We start from the raw sequence: 20,784 nt of genomic DNA on the forward strand, positions 1-20,784 counted from the left end.
GCGCCGAACTGCTGGCCATTGTCATCGCGTCCGTAGCTGCCGTGGTGTCACCTTAAACCGCCGGCCCGCCGTCTTCCTCGCTCGCGTCGCCAAAGCCGCCGCTGTGGGTCGTTTCCGTAGCCGTGCCCCTGCCTCAAGTCACCGAGTCGAGCTACTACATTTCACCCGCTCACCTCGGCAGCCCTGCCTCGCCTCACGAGAGTCGCCTCTGAGCTGACCCCTACGGTGGCCGCGGGATCGTTCTGAGCTGCTCGCGCCTAGCCGTCTTGCTACCATAGGCTTGCTGTGGGCCACTTTCCGCCACTACGTGATGTCTACTAGACAACCTTCTTCTTGTAGACGTTGTTGGGCCTCCAAGTGCAAAGTTTTGTAGGACAGTAGAAAATTTCCCTCAAGTGGATGACCTAAGGTTTATCAATCCGTATGAGGCGTAGGATGAAGATGGTCTCTCTCAAGCAACCCTGCAACCAAATAACAAAGAGTCTCTTGTGTCCCCAACACACCCAATACAATGGTAAATTGTATAGGTGCACTAGTTCGGCGAAGAGATGGTGATACAAGTGGTATATGGATAGTAGATAATAGTTTTTGTAATCTGAAAATATAAAAACAGCAAGGTAACTAATGATAAAAGTGAGCATAAACGGTATTGCAATGCATTGAAACAAGGCCTAGGGTTCATACTTTCGCTAGTGCAAGTTCCCTCAACAATACTAACATAATTGGATCACATAACTATCCCTCAACATGCAACAAAGAGTCACTCCAAAGTCACTAATAGCGGAGAACAAATGAAGAGATTATGGTAGGGTACGAAACCACATCAAAGTTATTCTTTCCAATCAATCCGATGGGCTATTCCTATAAGTGTCACAGACAGCCCTAGAGTTCGTACTAGAATAACACCTTAAGACACAAATCAACCAAAACCCTATTGTCACCTAGATACTCCAATGTCACCTCAAGTATCCGTGGGTATGATTATACGATATGCATCACACAATCTTAGATTCATCTATTCAACCAACACAAAGAACCTCAAAGAGTGCCCCAAAGTTCCTACCGGAGAATCACGACGAAAACGTGTGCCAACCCCTATGCATAGTTTCATGGGCGGAACCCGCAAGTTGATCACCAAAACATACATCAAGTGAATCACGTGATATCCCATTGTCACCATAGATATGCACGGCAGGACATACATCAAGTGTTCTCAAATCTTTAAAGACTCAATCCGATAAGATAACTTCAAAGGGGAAACTCAATCCATTACAAGAGAGTTGAGGAGGGAAGAAACATCATAGGATCCAAATATAATAGCACAGCTCGAGATACATCAAGATCGTGCCAAATCAAGAACATGAGAGAGAGAGAGATCAAACACATAACTACTGGTACATACCCTCAGCCCTGAGGGAGAACTACTCCCTCCTCGTCATGGAGAGCACCAGGATGATGAAGATGGCCACCAGAGAGGGATTCCCCCTCCGGCAGGGTGCCGGAACGGGTCTAGATTGACTTCCGGCGGCTACGGAGGATTATGGCGGCGGAACTCGCGATCTATTGTGCTCCCCGATAGTTTTAGGGTACGTGGGTATATATGGGTGAAAGAGATACGTCAAGGGAGCCACGAGGGGCCCACGAGGGTGGAGGGCGCGCCCTAGGGGGGTGGGCGCGCCCCCTACCTCGTGGCCTCCTCGAAGCTTCCCTTACGTGCACTTCAAGTCTTCTGGGCTTCTTTCCTTCCAAAAATGAGTTATGTGAAGTTTCAGGTCAATTGGACTCCGTTTGATTTTCCTTTTCTTTGAAACCCTAAAACAAGGTAAAAACAGAAACTGGCACTGGGCTCTGGGTTAATAGGTTAGTCCCAAAAATGATATAAAAGTGTATAATAATGCCCATAAACATCCAAAACAGTAGATAATATAGCATGGAGCAATCAAAAATTATAGATACGTTGGAGACGTATCACTACGCGCTGAGCCGCCGCAACGGTGACCCGCCAGACTACCCCTCGCTAGGGGTCACGGCTGTCTCCGTCACCTACCGACGTTAAGGGCCTCGCCGTTGCCATGGCTTGCCGCCTGCGGTAAGTCGCCAACTCTACAATCCCGCGCGTGGAGCTGACCGCGGCCTAGCCACTGAGTTGACAGCCTTCGCCTATGTTTCTGAGCCATCATGCCTTTGAGTCGCTGCCCCCGCCTGCCAAAACTAGTATGGTCTGCCAAAGCGGATGCAGTCAAGTATTATTCCATTGGATTTCATGAAGATGCAGTACATAAACTAGTAAATAGAAACTGAGAAGGAAAAGAGAAACTCTGCTCAAGGGGCCGTAAGTGCACTGTTCTGGACTTGTTTAAAAAGAAAGGAGAGGAGACGGTCACGTGGAGACCTCAGGCACTTGAAGACAAGAGAACCAATCAATTTGTCAAAAATGAAAGCAGCATTATGCATTATCCAGCATCAACATCCGTGTTCATCTGGCATAAAATACCAGGTGTTATTTTTCCTATGTATTTTATCAGTACATGTTAAATTATCCGACAACAATTACTATGGCCTGTAATATTTTTACGCAGGACGACTACTAAAAGAAAAAGGGGTGGTATTATACCGCGGATGCACGTTCGGCTGTGCCGCGCAGTTTCACAGACATGCGTAGCGCGGTCCGGTTTACATCAACGTGCCGGCCGACTCACCCATCCGCACCACTTTAGAACGCCACAGATGAATCGCCCGTCCGCCCTCGCGGCCGGTTCATGCGTCTGCACCGGCTTACAACATGGAGGACAAGTTGCTCGTCCACACCGGCTTACAACGTCGGGCCGACTCATCTGTCTGCTCCCGCGGTCGACTCGGCCGTGATTGATTTCAGCTTCACCATGGTGATCATCAACTCTGCGATGAATAATTTCTGACTTAACATATCAGGTGAAATACATCAGTATATTTTTATATTATATATTGCTTTCTTTAAAAGAGCAATTACTCTGGCTTGCAAGTTCTCCAATGCAGGACAAGTTATATCACTGAGCTGTTGAGTGACTCTTACCGGTTTATATCATGGTCAAATATGGGGAGTCTCAAGCCAACTCCTGGAGTCGTCTTAAGGCTCGGGGGCTACAATGGCATGACTCGGTAGAATTAGCCGGTTTCAGTGAATTCAAGAGCTCCGGGTCATTGGAGGGAAGATAACCCGATCCTGGAAGCTATTGCTATATTGGTGAGAATTTAAAGGCCATCAGAAAATTTCTGACTCAAAATGAAGGATTCCAGTTCAAAATCCGGTTCAATGGAAACTTATCTACCACAAAGCTTTGAAGCTGTTAATATCCGGTTCGTAATCCAGTTCAAGGACAATCTGTCTCCCACAAATCTTTGAAGCTTTCAAATCCGGTTTAAAGTTCCGGTTCAAAAAGAAATTCATCTCTCGCAAGTTCGAGTTCTCAGGAAAATTAAAGGGACCAAAGAGAGTCTGTTGCAAAGCACAACTCAAATATAGGTACCCTGCCTCAACGACCATTGGGGGCGGATCGTATTCAAATCTAGCTTAACCCCTTTTGGGTCCGACTCTGATCGTATTCGAATCAGAGTCATTAAAAAGTCTCAAGGTCATTTGGGGGCTTCTTGTTCAAACATAGGTCGTATTCGAACCAAAGAGAACATAGCTGTCGGTACCCTCTTGATCGGCACAATGCCAAACCCACTAGGGGGCTTCTTGATCGTATTCGAATCATAGCTGAACCCCTTTTGGGTTCGACTTTGATCGTATTCAAATCAGAGTCGTTAAAAAACTCTCAAGGTCATTTGGGGGCTTCGTGTTCAAACATAGGTCGTTTTTGAACCAAAGAGAACATAGCTGTCGGTACCCTCTTGATCGGCGCAACGCCAAAGCCACTGGGGGCTACATGATCGTATTTGAATCCGAGCTTAACCCCTTTGGTCCGGTTTACTGATCGTATTCGAATCAGAAGCCTCAAAATTTTCTTTCTATTTTGTTTAATTTTTTTGAAAAACAATCTTTTGGGATTGTCTTGAGACCTTTTTAATCATGTCTGAAGCATATATGAGTGGTTTCTATTTAACCCGGCTTGGCTTTGAACGATAAGTCGCCAGTATATGGAAATCATAAACATTTGGAAGTTTTGGCTTCTAAAGATTGGGTTATCACCCTTACTGCACATGTATCATAAGCCGACAGTATGATTCAATATCACATGTATGATATTGTTTATACATGATTATGTTTATAAGCCAGCCCTGGCTTTTGACGTTAAGTCACCAGGGCATATGTTGTTTAAACTCGGTGCCGAATTTGCAGAACTATGACTTATATAAATGCTTAAGTCCAAGCTCATCATTCAAATTGATCCTTTAAAATGATTATCTGTTCTGGATTTTTTCAAAGGCTATAAGCCGCCGGGTTATAAAAATTCTGGCTTGCAATGGAGGCGTATTAAATCGCCATCGATCAAGAGCCACCGGGTATTTAAACTCTAGATTTACTTATCAACAGATAAGGTATTCAAAGTCGCTTTGGCGCAATGACTATTATTTTATCAATGGATATGGTTTATTATACAATGGAAGGAATAGCCCCGAGTCGCTGCAGGCTTACGACCCGGCACTTGGGGGCTACATTATTCAAATTGAGATTACATCGAATATGCAAGTCCCATGTCACTGCCAACATGCACCATGGCACTTGGGGGCCAATGCAAAGTCATTTTTTTCTCAACTTGTTGAAGACCCGATTCATCACATTCTAAATGAGCTGACCCTTGGGGGCTACCAATTGCTCCTGTCAAAAATCAAGGTACATAAGCCTCAATCCATTATATTGAAAAGATCCACTACTCAATTGGTAGAGTACAAAGCTCTTAACCTTGTGGACGTGGGTTCAAGCCCCATGGTGGAGATTACATCATATGATGTTATTATCAATGAATCATATACAAAGTCCCAGCTCAGTAATATCTTACTGAGCCGGTCCTTGGGGGCTACACGTTGCTGCTCAAGTTTACATGATCATATTTACAAAATCCCTGCTCATTATTGCATAATGACTCGGCCCTTGGGGGCTACAGGTGATATGTATATAAGGGAGGAATAACATCAAATTCTCAGTTTTGAGCAAATCAGGTATTATATTATTATCGGAGAAATCTGCAACGTTTATGACCCGGCGTCATCATAAGATTAACCCGGCATCAGCAATAATTACATGAACTGGCTTCATTTGTTTATAACCCGAATCCGTAGGACCAAGGCAGAGCGAAGACGCACACAAATTTGTTGAATCTCGATGGTATTAACTACCGCATGCACTGTTGCCTTTTGAGCTGATCGCTTGCATTGGCTGGATTTTGCGCATGCAAAGAAGGGAGCACTAGTCCCGGAACAAATGCTGGCATGCAGCTAGACTCCTTCACATGCAGTGGCTAGAAATTAATCACTGGAACAACAATCGAGGGGCAACAACCTAATAAAAATGTATGCGACTGTGTTTACTAAACGACCTAATATACCCGGACGGAGGTAGTAGAGTACTACTCCTAGTACAACAATGAAAGAGGAGGCGAGAGGGTTAAAAATGGAATACCTGGGTAGATGGTGACGGTCCGATCGTGGTAGATTGTGTGACCATGTTGCACATCAGTGGTACCATGGGTAACGACTGCTAAGATAGTTGATCCCAATATGCCAAAGTCAGCTACAAGGTTCCAGGTTAGACCGGATCACGGAAGCAAATGCACATCCATGATCGGCGATCTAATTTTGATCGTGGGACGATCGGTCCCTGCAAAATAATGGAGTACCGTTAGGGATGCAAATGATGGTTTGTGCATTCCATTTGTAATCTCCCGTACCGTAGGATGGCAACCAGATGAAACAAGTCCCCTGGCTTGTCACCGCGAAGATGCTGCCTAAATGGCGCACGGCGTCTTCGAACGTGTAGGGGTACAAATCTTCCGTCGCCAACATGCGCCAGCCTCTACCATTACTGCCTCTTGCATTGATGGCAATCCTTATGTCGAACACCGCGATGAGATAGTAATCATCGTAGCTGCGTGCTTTGTCGGTGGGTCCGCAATTGCTATCTTCTTCCATCTCATGTAGGCATCATCATACGTATTCAAGCCCAGCCAGTCCGGAAGGCCGATCCCAATGGTGGAGTAGGGGTCTACCGGAACGGTCACACTTGCTGTGGATGTTGTGCAAAATGATGGTGGTATCCGGCCGGAGGTATGCAAGCCAATCTTCGTTGGAACCGACCCAAACCAATATATAAGACGGTGGGCAGCGGAGAAATTATGGGATGGAAATGGAATAACTAAGTACTACATGATCAAAGTCCATTACTGGCCTGCTCATCGGACAAAATCCGACTACCTCTCAACGTCGGCAACTCTAGCGGAGTCAACATGCAACCATGGCCAGGGACAGTGGACTGTTCGAAGGATTGTCCCATAGAAGAACCTTCTCCTCGAGGACGCATGGAAGACCAACAAGCATGGCCTTTTCCCAAGCCTTTTTAAGCACCATCTTGAAAAAGTTGGTGCAGGAAGCACCGAGTCTTGCGGCGGTGAGGACGTCGGAGCGGCGTGCGATTTCTCCCAGAGGATCATCGTCCAAGGTCTCCTAGCCTCGACGAGGAGGAGAACCGCCTGGCGAACCCATGGGAGCAATGACGAACTACCTTCTCTTCGGGGGGAGGGGAACTGGCGAGGAGGAGATAGGAGTGTAGTAACCGCAGGGCCTCGTCCCTTCCAACTGTAGATCGTTCCTTAGAGAAGGGGTGATGCTATTATTTACTACTAGTACTAGCATTATGGGACATTATGGGATTGCATTATACTGTACATAATAGCACCAGTAATAAAATTTTGGCATTAGCCAGTAGTTTTTGGCATGGATTAAGAAATTTTGGGTATGTTTTTGCTATTTTTTGTACACACCAACTAGTGTCAAAAACGTCTTACATTATCTGACGGAGGAGTACTTATTCGTACTGTAGTAGTACTAGTACTACTTTCTCAACTAGTAGTGCGATGTACCATACTTCTAGTATAGTGCACCAGTTTTGAACTCTTGAATCTCAGGGCCAAGGAGCTATAGTTGGAAGTGGAGGGTACTACTGTTCTCTAGAACCATCGCTGTACTATCAATGCAGGGAAAGTACACCTACGTAGTAGCCTAGTGGGTACTCTCGGTGCTCTATTCAGCCACTCCTCTCACGTAGATGGCCTACTCAGCCGCTCCTCTCACGCACACACTAGCATCCTGTTTATCAGCAACGGTTACTGCGGGGGCACAACATTTGAGTTATTTGATACAACGAGACTAGGCTTTTCGCTTCCATTTGTGGAGGTGTAATGGATCTCGTCGAACTTTGTTAGTAGTTCCTTCTTTATGAATGAGATGAAGCAAAACTTTTGCCTCCATTTCAAAAAAACACATCAAGAGGAATTTCTTTTATAGTAGTGCCGATAATGGAGTGAAGTCCATGAGTGCAACGCCACAAGCTACAGAGTAGTAGTAGTAGAGCACTTTACGTACAGAGCCATATTGCACAGTTCCCAATGCCCCGCCAGGCTTTTTTGGCTCCTTGGGCTTAATTGGGAGGCGCTAGTTTAAATATGCTATTAGCTGATGAGGAAGCTGCAAGCGAGGTGCAGCTAGGGCGAGCACGCGAGCCATGAGATGCTGGGAAGGAAAACCCGTTCACGTGGCTAGGCTATCCAGTGCACCCAGATTGTGGTGCCGCACGTCCCTTTGACTTCAAAACTCAAACTACCCGTGTAAAATATTGGCTCGCAGCGAAGTTACTATTAAAAAAAAGGTTGAGGGAGTCCTGGATTAGGGGGTGTTCGGGTAGCCAGACTATACCTTTAGCCGGACTCCTGGACTATGAAGATACAAGATTGAAGACTTCGTCCCGTGTCCGGATGGGACTTTCCTTGGCGTGGAAGGCAAGCTTGGCAATGCGGATATTCAAGATCTCCTACCATTGTAACCGACTCTGTGTAACCCTAACCCTATTCGGTGTCTATATAAACCGGAGGGTTGTAGTCCGTAGGCGATCAACTCCATACATAACAATCATACCATAGGCTAGCTTCTAGGGTTTAGCCTCCTTGATCTCGTGGTAGATCTACTCTTGTACTACCCATATCATCAATATTAATCAAGCAGGAGTAGGGTATTACCTCCATCGAGAGGGCCCGAACCTGGGTAAAAAACATCGTGTCCCTTGTCTCTTGTTACCATCCGGCCTAGACGCACAGTTCGGGACCCCCTACCCGAGATCCGCCGGTTTTGACACCGACATTGGTGCTTTCATTGAGAGTTCCTCCGTGTCATCGCCTTTAGGCCCGATGGCTCCTTTGATCATCAACAACGATACGGTCCAGGGTGAGACTTTTCTCCCCAGACAGATCTTCGTCTTCGACGGCTTCGCTCTGCGGGCCAATTCGCTCGGCCACCTGGAGAAGATCGAAAGCTACGTCCCTGGCCATCAAGTCAGGTTTGGAAGCTTAAACTACACGGCTGACATCCGTGGAGACTTGATCTTCGACGGGTTCGAGCCACGGCCAAGCGCGCCGCACTATATCGAGGGGCATGATCTAGCTCTTCCTCCGGACAGTGTCCTGGAGGCCGCACACGCATCGGTTCCGACCCCTAACTCGAAGCCTATTGCGCCAATCGAGGATGAGCGGTTGGACGTCACCTCGGGGGCTTCGATCTCAAAGGCGATCGAGCCGAACGCTAGCCCCGCACTCTGCATGATCCGTGACTCCGAGGATCCGGACTCCTTTCCGAACTCCGACCCCCCCGCGCCCCTGCCGATCGAATCCGATTGGGCGCCGATAATAGAGTTCACCGCCGCAGACATCTTTCAGCACTCGCCTTGTGGCGATATCCTGAACTCTCTCAAGTCTCTCTCCTTATCAGGAGAGCCCTGGCCGAACTACAGTCAGCGAGGATGGGATACGGACGATGAAGAAATTCAAAGCTCACCCACCACCCACTTGGTAGCCACTATCGACAATTTAAACGACGTGCTCAACTTCGACTCCGGAGACATCGACAGCATGGATGACGATGCAGGAGATATCGACGAACCAACGCCCATAGGGCATTGGACAGCCACCTCATCTCACGATGTGTACATGGTGGATACCCCTAAAGGAAGCGACAACGAGGAAAAAGGGGATGGGACGGGAGATCGACCCCCCGAAAAGCAATCAAAGCGTCGGCGTAAACGCCGACCCAAGCCCCGCATCGACAAAAACCTAGCCATAGAGCAGGACAAGCCGGTAGACGACGAGCAGGCCTTAGAGCAACCGTCCAAACAGGGCAACAGGGATAGAGAAACCGAACATCCCTCCTCCGGCGAAAACGGCATTCCGGACGACCTCATGCCGAATAAATCTATGGAGCAAAAGAATCTCCATGAGAGGCTTGTTGCAACTGCACGCAGCCTAAAAAAGCAGAAGCGGAAGCTAAAAACAGCGGAAGACGCACTCCGGATTAGAAGGAGCAAAGTAATCAATACAACAGATAAGTACGGCGATAGTCGCCGCACTAAAAGCTATCCGAAAAGAAAGCTACTGCCTGAATTCGACGAAGAGGCCCTAGAGCCCTCGCATTCAAAAAATGAAAAAGCCACACGGTCGGATAGACGACCCCATAAAGCGGCAAGCGGCGCCGCACCTAAATCGGCATGCGACCCACTTAAGGATTCGCATCATGGCCCAGTCAGGTCCATTTATGGGCCAAGAAAGCAAGCTCTCGTAAGCAACGCTATGAAGCCATCATCAGAATCTGGCACACCCAAATACAGGGGCCCGCACACCCCCTATGTTTCACCGATGAGGTCCTGGACTATGAATTCCCAGAGGGATTCAAACCCGTAAACATAGAGGCATATGATGGAACAACAGACCCTGGAGTTTGGATCGAGGATTATATCCTCCACATACACATGGCTAGAGGAGATGATCTCCACGCCATAAAATACCTACCCCTTAAGCTTAAAGGGCCAGCCCGGCATTGGCTTAAAAGCCTTCCCGAAAACACAATTGGAAGCTGGGAATAGCTCGAGGATGCTTTCTGAGCAAACTTTCAAGGGACCTATGTCCGCCCTCCGGATGCAGACGATCTTAGTCACATAACTCAACAACCTGGAGAATCAGCTTGGCAGTTCTGGAATAGATTCCTCACTAAAAAGAATCAGATAGTCGATTGTCCGGACGCCGAAGCCTTAGCAGCTTTCAGGCATAACGTCCGAGACGAATGGCTCGCCAGACACCTCGGCCAAGAAAAGCCAAGAACAATGGCCGCACTAACAAGCCTCATGACCCGCTTTTGTGCAGGGGAGGACAGCTGGTTGGCAAGGTGCAGCCCCAGCGACCCAAGTACATTCAAAACTAGGGATGGAAACGGAAAACCGCGACGCAACAAGGAACGTCGCTGGACTCAGGACAAAAGTCCGAAGAGCACGGCAGTCAATGCCGGATTCAAAGGCTCACGACAAAATCAGGAAAAATCGCCCCCAGGATAACAAGGACGATCCATCCAACCTAAATAAAATCCTGGACAGGATATGTCAGATACACAGTACTCCCGGGAAGCCTGCTAACCATACCCACAGAGACTGTTGGGTTTTCAAACAATCCGTCAGACTCAATGCCGAACACAAGGGGCTCGACACACCAAGCGAAGACGAGGACGAACCCCAAAAGCAGAGCACCAGGAAACAAAAGAACTTCCCACAAGAAGTAAAAACAGTGAACTCACTTCACATAACAAAACGTGCGGCACCCGTAAAGGTACGCACCACACGGCCCATCCCCAAAGGGTCTTGCCACTGGTTGTCAAAACCGATCATCTTCGATCAGCTAGATTATTCTAGGAATATCAAGAATGTAGGCTGGACTGCCTTGATACTCGATCCAATAATTGGCGGACTCCAGTTTTCAAATGTCCTTATGGACGGCGGCAGTGGACCAAACCTGATATATCAGGATGCAATCCAGCACATGGGGATAAACCCAGCAAGAATCCGCCACAGCAAAACCTCCTTTCAAGGGGTAATACCTGGTCCGGACACCCATTGTATGGGTTTTCTCTGGCTCGAAGTCATATTCGGCTCTGCCGATAACCTCCGCCACGAAAAGCTGACCTTCCATATCGTCTTCTCAAGTCGCTATCAAGCACTACTGGGACGCGAAGCTTTCGCTCGCTTTAACGCAATACCGCATTATGCATCTCTTACACTTAAGATGCCGGTCCACGATGCATCATCTCTTTGAAGGGGAAGCACTAAAGTGCGCCTCCCCAAGCGGAGGACTGTGCGGCCGCTTTGACAGCCCCACAGCAACATGGCCTCACCGGCCAAAAAACTTTGAAATAGGTCATTCAAGACCACGAACACGGATAGACTAGTTCGGTGCAAAATCATCATTGATGCAGGCCTAGAAGCCATATACCCCCGCACTAGGGGCACCACGCATATACAATAAGAGACAATAAAGCTCAATCTTATATATCTTACTTTATACTTTGCGTATTTTAAACTTTTTCGGCACGATCCGTTTTCAACTCAGTTCCTCTCTTTTACAGATGAACATCGTGCGGCGCCCGTCCAGGATACGGCACAACGGAGACACAGGCGCAGACGTGCAATAGGGACCCATCCTAAAGGATTCTTTTTAGATTAAGACCCTGCGTAAACCTTTTTTACTGTCTCTTGTTGCTACACATCCCCTGGTTTTTTCTCTCTTATATAACCAAGGAGGAGGCTGGCGTCTTGGCATGTGGCCACGTCAGAATTTTTGCACGTACCTGGACACTAGGGGCTTTTTTAATAAAGAGTGTTGTTTCGCCCGCACTCATAAAGACCGAACACCTTAGGGAGTGTTCGGCGTCGTGAGTTTTGGCATTATATGCATCAGCTCCGAATCATGTCTTTGGTCAAATGTTGGGTTGCCTGGCTCCTGAGTTCGGCTACCTTACGTTCCGCTCTATCGTCTAAGGTAGCACCAGGAGAACTACTGCGATTGTGCCCCGGTTCGGCCGGGCGAGCACCTCAGTAGAGAAAGCCGAAAACTGACTATCATGATGTAGCGTGAGACTGGTCAGCCACTCGATGACCTATCGGAATCTATTGAATTCCTCTGCTTTAACGAAGGGCCGCTTCCCGGTCAGGCACATACACGCCCCGAACTCGGACGAGCGCAGTTGCCACCAAGGAGCTACCTAAATAGTCTCATTATCAAACTCCTATGGCTAAGTGAAAGTGTTAAAGCATTATAGTCCGGTTGCCTGGCCCGCTGCGCTATCACCTCCTTTGTAGGACCAAGACGTTGGGTTAAGTGTGAAAATGCATCTTCTGCGAGCACCCCCGCACTATGTGCGTGGGGGCTGAAGCCAACGGCTGCCACTTTCAGATTCTATATATATATATATATCTTAAAACGGCCGCACAGGAGGTGTTCCCAATACTTGGAGGCACAAGTATAAAAAAGGCCACTACAGTTTATCAAAATATTACTTTATAATTACAAATGCTATCATAACATAGCATCTTTCGGGCACTGCGTCTCTATTACACGAGCGCCTTCAAGAACTTCCTAAAAATAGTGCTTGGAGGGTACTTGGCTTTTGTACGAATCTCGGGACGCAACAACGGTGGTCTCCATCTCTGCCCAGTATGTCTTAACACGAGCAAGAGCCATCCTAGCGCCCTCTATGCATGCTGACCTCTTCATTGCATTTATACGCGGCACCGCGTCAAGGAATTGCTGCACCAAGCTGAAATAACTCTTCGGCTCCGATCTCCCCGGCCACAGGTGACCCATGACGTACTTCATGGCGAGTCCAGACAACCTATTCAGTTCGGCCCATTGAGCCAAACGATCATCCACTGCCAGTGGACGCTCTGGATTGTGAAACTGCGACCAGAAAAGCTTTTCCACTTCGCGATCTTTCTGATCTCGAAAGTATTCGGTCGCATCAGCAGCACTCGCTGCCAAGTCCAGATAGGTATCCTCCACACTCCACATCCGGTCCAACGGAGCAAACATCGGATCACAAAATTTCCTTCGCGGCATAAAGGGCTTTCCAGCCGCAATCTGTTCGGCCTGACGCAGCTCCTCCTTCGCAGCTCTCATCGTAGAGCGCACGTCCTTGGCATTGGCAACGGCCTTCTCTAAGTCCGTCTGTTTCGCCTGGTCTTCTTTTTCAAGAAGTCTGCAACGGTCTGTAGCGCTTTTTAACTTTTCAGCCATCTCGGCCATCTCTTCCTTGCTTCGGTAATGAGTAACCTGTTCGGCTCTCAGCTCTTCAAGGGCTTTCCTGGTGGCCGCGTCACTTTCGCTGGCTTGTTCTTTAGCTCGGGCAAGTTCTGCCCTAAGACTCTCCACGGCGGCCGCACCATCTGCATCAAGCACACACATCGTAAGACACAGGCATAAAACTGTTCTTACCTGATGCCGCCCGAGGAATTACATACCTTGAGCCTCATCAAGCCGCTTTTTGAAAAGCGTGATGTCGGCATCTGCCACATCCAGTTGCCGCTTTAGTTCGGCAAAATCGTCAGTTCGGCTCGATTCCGGACACCCTGCCGCCTACATTCAAGGGTGACATCTTAGACCTGGGATTATGATCCTCCACGTGCCGTCATTTCTTGACGACGCGCAGAGTCTCATGGGCTACTATCTACACAGGGCGCATCTTCCTCATGCGCAACTGACAAAAGTATACACTATCTAATGTACCTCGAAACCCGTCAGTAAACTTTTGACGGCCTCATACAATCCGCTCTCTACGGATGAAATTCTTTTAATCACCGTGCCCATCAATGCGCGGTGCTCCTCTGAGATAGAAGCTCGCCCCAGCAGAATCTTTAGCTCCTCCGGCCGAGAACCAGATGGTGCCGGGCTCGTCCCATGACCTCTTTCGAAGGCCGGACGCGGAGAACCTCGAGGGGCCGCATAGCCACCTTCCGCCCCTGCTGGATTTGGAGAAACCCTCCGCGACGACACCTCAGGGTCACCCGCCTCGCTAGGCGGCACGGCAGGGGGAGGCGTCCCGCTCTCCATCATCTCCGGAAGGAGATCCCCCGAAGACGAGCTCTGCTGAGAAGGGCCGAGGTCCGAGCTACAAGATAAAGGTTTGGTTAATCTTCTCAGATATAAATCAAGGACTTCCCTCATCCCTCAAAAGGAAAATCTTTTCTCCACTTACGGCTCGCTGGAGGGCTGATCCCCTTGAGGGCGTAGTCCAGCCGAGGAACTCCCCGGCGTCGGACCCTCTGACGAGGATTTTCTTCCCCGTTTCAAGGCCATGGTTTCCGGGTCATCAGAGGCGGCTCTCTTCTTCCCCTTAGGAGAGGAATTGTTGGTTCCTCCCTTCGGAGCAGCCTCCTTCGAGGAGGCCATAGCTTCCTTGTCCTCCCCCTCCAAAGGCATTATCTCCAGCATCCTGACCAGCACGGGATCCGGCCTAGTTTCAGGAAGGGGAGCCGGACACCTGATCAGCTTTGCCTTCGCTATCCACTCCTGTTTAAAAGGATGGCTCTTTTAAGGGCAAGCTTATGACAATTATACGGATAGAAGGTCCGGGCACAAGGTTGCTTACTTGAGTATCCGGGCGATTGCAGCTTAGGCCTGCGTCCTCGGTTAAATCCGGACACATCTCTTGTGATCCAAAGAACAGTCTATACATCTCCGCGGGCGTTGCGTCCATAAGTTCTGGAGAGCTCGCGGTCCCTCTGGATTAAACTCCCACAGGCGAAGGGGGTGACGTTTGCCGGGTAATATTCGGCGAATCAGCATTACCTGCGTCACCTTGACCAAGCTGAGGTCTCCTTCCAAGAGATCCTTAATTCGGCCCTGTAACAGGGGCACGTCTTTGGGCACACCCGAATCTAACCCTCTGTTAACCCTTGATGCTAGCCGTGGTGGGGGACCCGAGCGAAAGGCAGGAAGCGCCACCCACTTGGTGCTCCGGGAAGCGATGATATAAAACCACTCTCGTTGCCACAAGCCTAGCTCCTCTTGAAAAGAGCCCTCGGGCCATGGAGCATCAGCATTTTTGCTTATAATAGCAGCTCCGCACTCTGCGTGCCGTCCCTTGATCATCTTCGGCTCCACTTTGAAAGTCTTGAAACATAATCCGAATTGAGGGGTAACACGGAGGAACGCTTCGCATACAACGATAAACAAGGAGATATGGAGGATGGACTCCGGAGCTAAGTCATGGAATTCCAGCCCGTAATAAAACAGCAGTCCCCTCACAAAGGGGTCCATCGGGAAGCCTAACCCCCGAAGGAAGTGAGACACGAACACTACGCTCTCACCGGGCTGGGGACTGGGGATAGCCTGCCTTTGAGCAGGCAACCTGTGCAAAATTTCGGCGGTCAAGAACTTAGCCTCTCTCAACTTTAGTACGTCCTCCTCCGTGACGGAGGAGGGCATGCATCAGCCTTGAAGGTCGGAACCGGACATTGTCGAAGGTCTGAGGCGCCCGGAATCTAGACTAGGGTGTTGGAACTCGAGGCGACGGGCGAACTTGTTTTGGGATTGGAGAAAAGGAGTAAGGCCCTTGTCTCTTTATAAGAGGTTGAATACCAGGAGCCCTCCCCGTAACCGTTTGGGACTCGCCTTTAATTGAGAAAACATGCTAACGGGCACGATTGGGTTACCCACGTCCGTATTGATGAGAATCCCGTAAAAGGGGGGCACACGATCTCTACTTTGACAAGACGTGCCAAGGAAACCGCCTCGCAAAACACGCTGAGGTGGAAAAGTGAAAACGATTCGAGTGAAGGACTTGGTTGTAGTGTGATGACGCACTGCGGAATACGTCAGCAAATTTGATTTGTCTTAATATTATTCTCTCTATGGCAATATGTGGAAGCTTATTTTGCAGAGCCGGACACTACTCTTGGTGTTTACAATCTTCTATGAAGGACTTGGAACAGGAACCCGCCTTGCAATGCCGAAGACAATTTGCGCGCCGAACTCGTCGTCATTGAAGCCTGGTTCAGGGGCTACTGAGGGAGTCCTGGATTAGGGGGTGTTCGGGTAGCCCGACTATACCTTCAGCCGGACTCCTGGACTATGAAGATACATGATTGAAGACTTCGTCCCGTGTCCGGATGGGACTTTCCTTGGCGTGGAAGGCAAGCTTGGCAATGCGGATATTCAAGATCTCCTACCATTGTAACCGACTCTGTGTAACCCTAACCCTCTCCACTGTCTATATAAACCGGAGGGTTGTAGTCCGTAGGCGATCAACTCCATACACAACAATCATACCATAGGCTAGCTTCTAGGGTTTAGCCTCCTTGATCTCGTGGTAGATCTACTCTTGTACTACCCATATCATCAATATTAATCAAGCAGGAGTAGGGTATTACCTCCATCGAGAGGGCCCGAATCTGGGTAAAAAACACCGTGTCCCTTGTCTCCTATTACCATCCGGCCTAGACGCACAGTTCGGGACCCCCTACCCGAGATCCACCGGTTTTGACACCGACAAAGGTCGCCGTGCGTTCGGCCGGGATCGAACCCACAAAACGAGGTATACACTCCCGTGACCACTAGTAGTACTCGTTCGAGTACAACGCAACCTAGAATCGCCTTTTGCCGCTAGTAGTAAATTGTTCCTGACAAGAAACCCCTAATAATGCAAGAAAACACTAATAATGCTAAGAAACTACTACCACTTGCATACGTGGCAGACTTAAGATAAGAATACCTTATCAACCATTGTACATGCTCTTACCAACCAGCCCTACCAAGAAACGACTACTCTACAAAGAGCCGTTATAGGCACATTTCAAACCATGGCCCTGTTTGGATACATTTGTTGTCAATCTAACCCTGCCATCCAAACACCACTTTGGTTAGAGTTAGTTCAGGGTTAGAATCTAACTCTAACCTCTGACTTAGAGTATCCACACAGGGCCCATGTCGCCCATTAAGTCAACGCCTTCTATTCCACCGGGCGTTACGACTTGTGGGACCTACATGTCAGTTTGCACAAAAATCCCCGAGTGACCTCCTACCTCCGGCCCGTCCACCTAGTCATCCTCGGCCATGGGACGCAGTTACCGCCACCGGCAGAAGGCGAGGTCAAAACTGCCAGCGGTCCGAAGCCCATCTTCTGGCAGCCCGTACGCTAGCTCCGTCCGGTGCTCGCGGCCGCTAGCTAGCCAAGATAGGTCCTTCCAGCTGCTTGTCTGCAAGGTTTGCTAGCTACATTGGAACGGCGGCGCGGCGGCTTTCTCGCGCGCGCCACGCTAAGGCCAGCCATCTGGCTCGAGTGAAGGCCAGCGTGGCGGCTTGCTCGCTTGAGATTCACGCTCGGGCCAGCCTGCCAACCCGTGCGGAGGCCAACGCGGCGTCCGGCCCGTCCGGTGATGGAAATATGAGCAAATTACTACGAGATTTAATCCGAATAAGCAAAAGATAAATCATGACTACAGTAGCAGAGATTGAACTAATCATGCGAACTAGCATAGTAGATGAGCAGATCACATCTAGGGCACATACTAGAAACATGAATTCTACCATGATCTCGAACAGGAAGGATACAATCACATACGGTGCAGCGGGAGCAGCACCGCCGGCGTTGACATTGTCGCCCATGTCGTCGAGGATGAGGTTGCCGAGGTCGGGGAAGAAGTCGTCGTTCGCGAAGTCGTCGCTACCAGCAGTCGCGCGAGTGCGCTCCCCAAAAACCTGATCACCCCTCTCCCGTACAGGATCACGAGAGGTGGGGTTCCGGAGGCCTACTATCCCTTCTCCCGGTGCACGCCGAAAGGAGGGATGGAGAAGACTTGCTTGGCGGCGCAATGATCTGGAATAGTGGTGAGAAACCATATGAAGTGGCGGCGGCTAGGGTAGATGTCTGCCTGACTATATAGTACGGGCCGGGTAGGTCGTGGGAGTAAACCCCATGTCCGAGTCACCACGATCCAAAAGAATTGGAAACGGTTCAATAATTAATGCACCCGTTAATTATTAATTAATGACTCATTAATTTTTCCCGGGCAACAAACATATAGACAACGTGCATAGCTCTGTCCTCGGCTCGGCTCAATCCCGCAACCCGCGACGCATCGTGACGAGGCGTGGCGTGACAAGGCGAGCGAGGAGGAGGAGCACACGTGTAGGTCTCCTCTTCTCATGCTCATACAAGTGGTAGAAGAGCTCACCTTATAAAGAGGTGCAACTCTCTCTCAAGTTATGAGATGGGACTAAACTTTAGCCTCACTCACTCCACTCACATGTGTGCATGAATGGGCCAAGATAATTTCAGAATTTTAGTTGGGCTTTGGGGCAAAAGCCCACTAGCAAATTCCAACAATCCCCCACAAAGTCTCATTGGAACATCTCACCATTTGGTTCCAAAACATTGTTTATATACCGGTGCTTAGTGGAGACTTTGAAGTTGAACTTCCACTTAGAGATTTATGCTACACTAGATCACAACTTAAATAGTGGACTATGCCTTGAACTACAAGTTTTCTGCGAGACTAGTTTCACACAAATTCTTGACCGATACTGGGCTGCCGCAAGGCTTCACCCCGGGTGGAGCATATACGTCGTACTCCAGGGCCTTTTCATGAATTTATTAGAGAACACCCAATTCTCACAGACTACGACGTTAACAGTCAAATTCATATAGATGTGTTCCTCAGAAGATGTTCTGCAGGACAACATCTCTGCTTACCCGAATAAGCCACTTGGAACACATTAAGATAAGTATCAACCTGCCATGTAGATCAGGAGAGTATTGCATCTTCATAGAGTGGGATAGTTAATATAGGGATACTCTCCTCCCAGCTGACCAACAGCTTGTCTCCCACTTCTACTTCACGGGATCTCCGATCACATAGAATGGGTTACCACTATGGACAACTCATGCGGTGGGTCTCAGACCCATATCCATCGATGCATTATCTATCACATTACGTGATAGACCCATTGTGAAGGGATCTGCCAATTTTTTTGACGTTTGGATATAATCCAACGTAATAACTCCGGAATTCCTCAATTTTCTGACAGATTTTAGTCTCCTCTTCACATGCCTTGAGGACTTCATATTGTCCTTAGAACTCTTTATCTTGATGATCACAGTTTGATTATCACAGTTTATCAGGATAGGGGGTATTGGTTTTTCAACCATAGGTAAGTCCATCAAGAGCTCACGAAGCCACTCTGCTTCAACAGTGACAGTGTCTAATGCTGTGAGTTCTGCTTCCATAGTTGACCTCGTTAAGATGGTCTGCTTGCAAGACTTCCAGGAAACAACGCCACCACCAAGTGTAAAAACATAACCACTTGTGGCCTCAATCTCATCAGCATCAGATATCCAGTTTGAGTCACTATAACCCTCCAATACCCTTGGATACCCAGCGTAGTGAATCCCATAGCTCGTGGTGCCTTTCAAATAGCGCATAACTCTCTCAAGCGCATGCCAATGATCATCTCCCGGTTTTGACACAAACCGACTCAGCTTGCTCACAGCAAACGAGATGTCAGGCCTCATGGCACTCGCCAAATACATACGCGAGCCAATAATCTGAGAATACCTTAGTTAATCTCTAGCAATCCGTTGATTCTTTCGAAGCAACACACTAGCATCATATGGAGTTGGAGAAGGCGTGCAGTCGCTATGCCCAAAATGACTCAAGACCTTTTCCACATAGTGAGACTGAAGCAGTGTGATCCCACCATTCTCATCTCTCAACAGCTTGATGTTTAAGATAACATCAGCTACTCCTAGATCCTTCATCTCAAAACAGCGAGATAAGAAATCCTTAACCTCCTTGATTAAATCAAGTTTGGTTCCAAAGATCAATATGTCGTCGACATACAGACAAAGAATAACTCCTTCGCCCCCGCTATGGCGATAGTACACACACTTGTCACCATCGTTTACTACAAAGCCGACAGCAGTTAATGTTCTTTCAAACTTCTCATGCAACTCGTTAGGAGCTTGTTTAAGGCCATATAAAGACTTTAATAACTTGCACACCTTTCCTTCCTGACCAGGTACTACAAAACCATCTGGCTGATCCATGTAAATTTCCTCCTTCAACTCTCCATTGAGGAAAGCCGTCTTAACGTTCATTCGATGAACGAGAAGACCATGTGAGGCAGCCAGTGATAGTTGCACCCGAATTGTGGTCAGTCTAGCCATGGATGAGTAAGTATCAAAGAAGTCTTCACCTTCTTTCTGGGTATAACCCTTAGCCACAAGCCGTGCCTTGTACTTTTCAATCGTACCATCAGGTCTAAGCTTCTTCTTGAACACCCACTTACATCCTACAGGTTTGCACCCATAAGGACGGTCAGTGATCTCCCAGGTTCCGTTAGCTAAGATGGAATCCATCTCGCTACGAACAGCTTCCTTCCAGTAGTCAGCATCAGGAGATGCATAGGCTTCTGAAATAGTCCTGGGTGTGTCATCCACAAGGTACACAATGAAATCATCACCAAAGGACTTTGCAGTCCTCTGTCTCTTACTCCTCACAGGAGTTCCATTGTCACCCTCAATAGGATTCTCAACGTGTTCCATCGCAATGGTGGGTTCAGGAATTACAGCGAATTCCTCACTAGATGGAGTAGGTATCTCCTGGTTTGATGAACTCGACATATCCTTCATAGGAAATATGTCCTCAAAGAAAGTCGCATCATTCGACTCCATAATCGTACCAACATGCATGTCGGATACCTCAGATTTTATTATCAAAAATCTATA

The sequence above is a fragment of the Triticum aestivum genome, chromosome 7A, assembly GCF_018294505.1.
Source record: "Triticum aestivum cultivar Chinese Spring chromosome 7A, IWGSC CS RefSeq v2.1, whole genome shotgun sequence".
Classification (NCBI taxonomy): Eukaryota; Viridiplantae; Streptophyta; class Magnoliopsida; order Poales; family Poaceae; genus Triticum; species Triticum aestivum.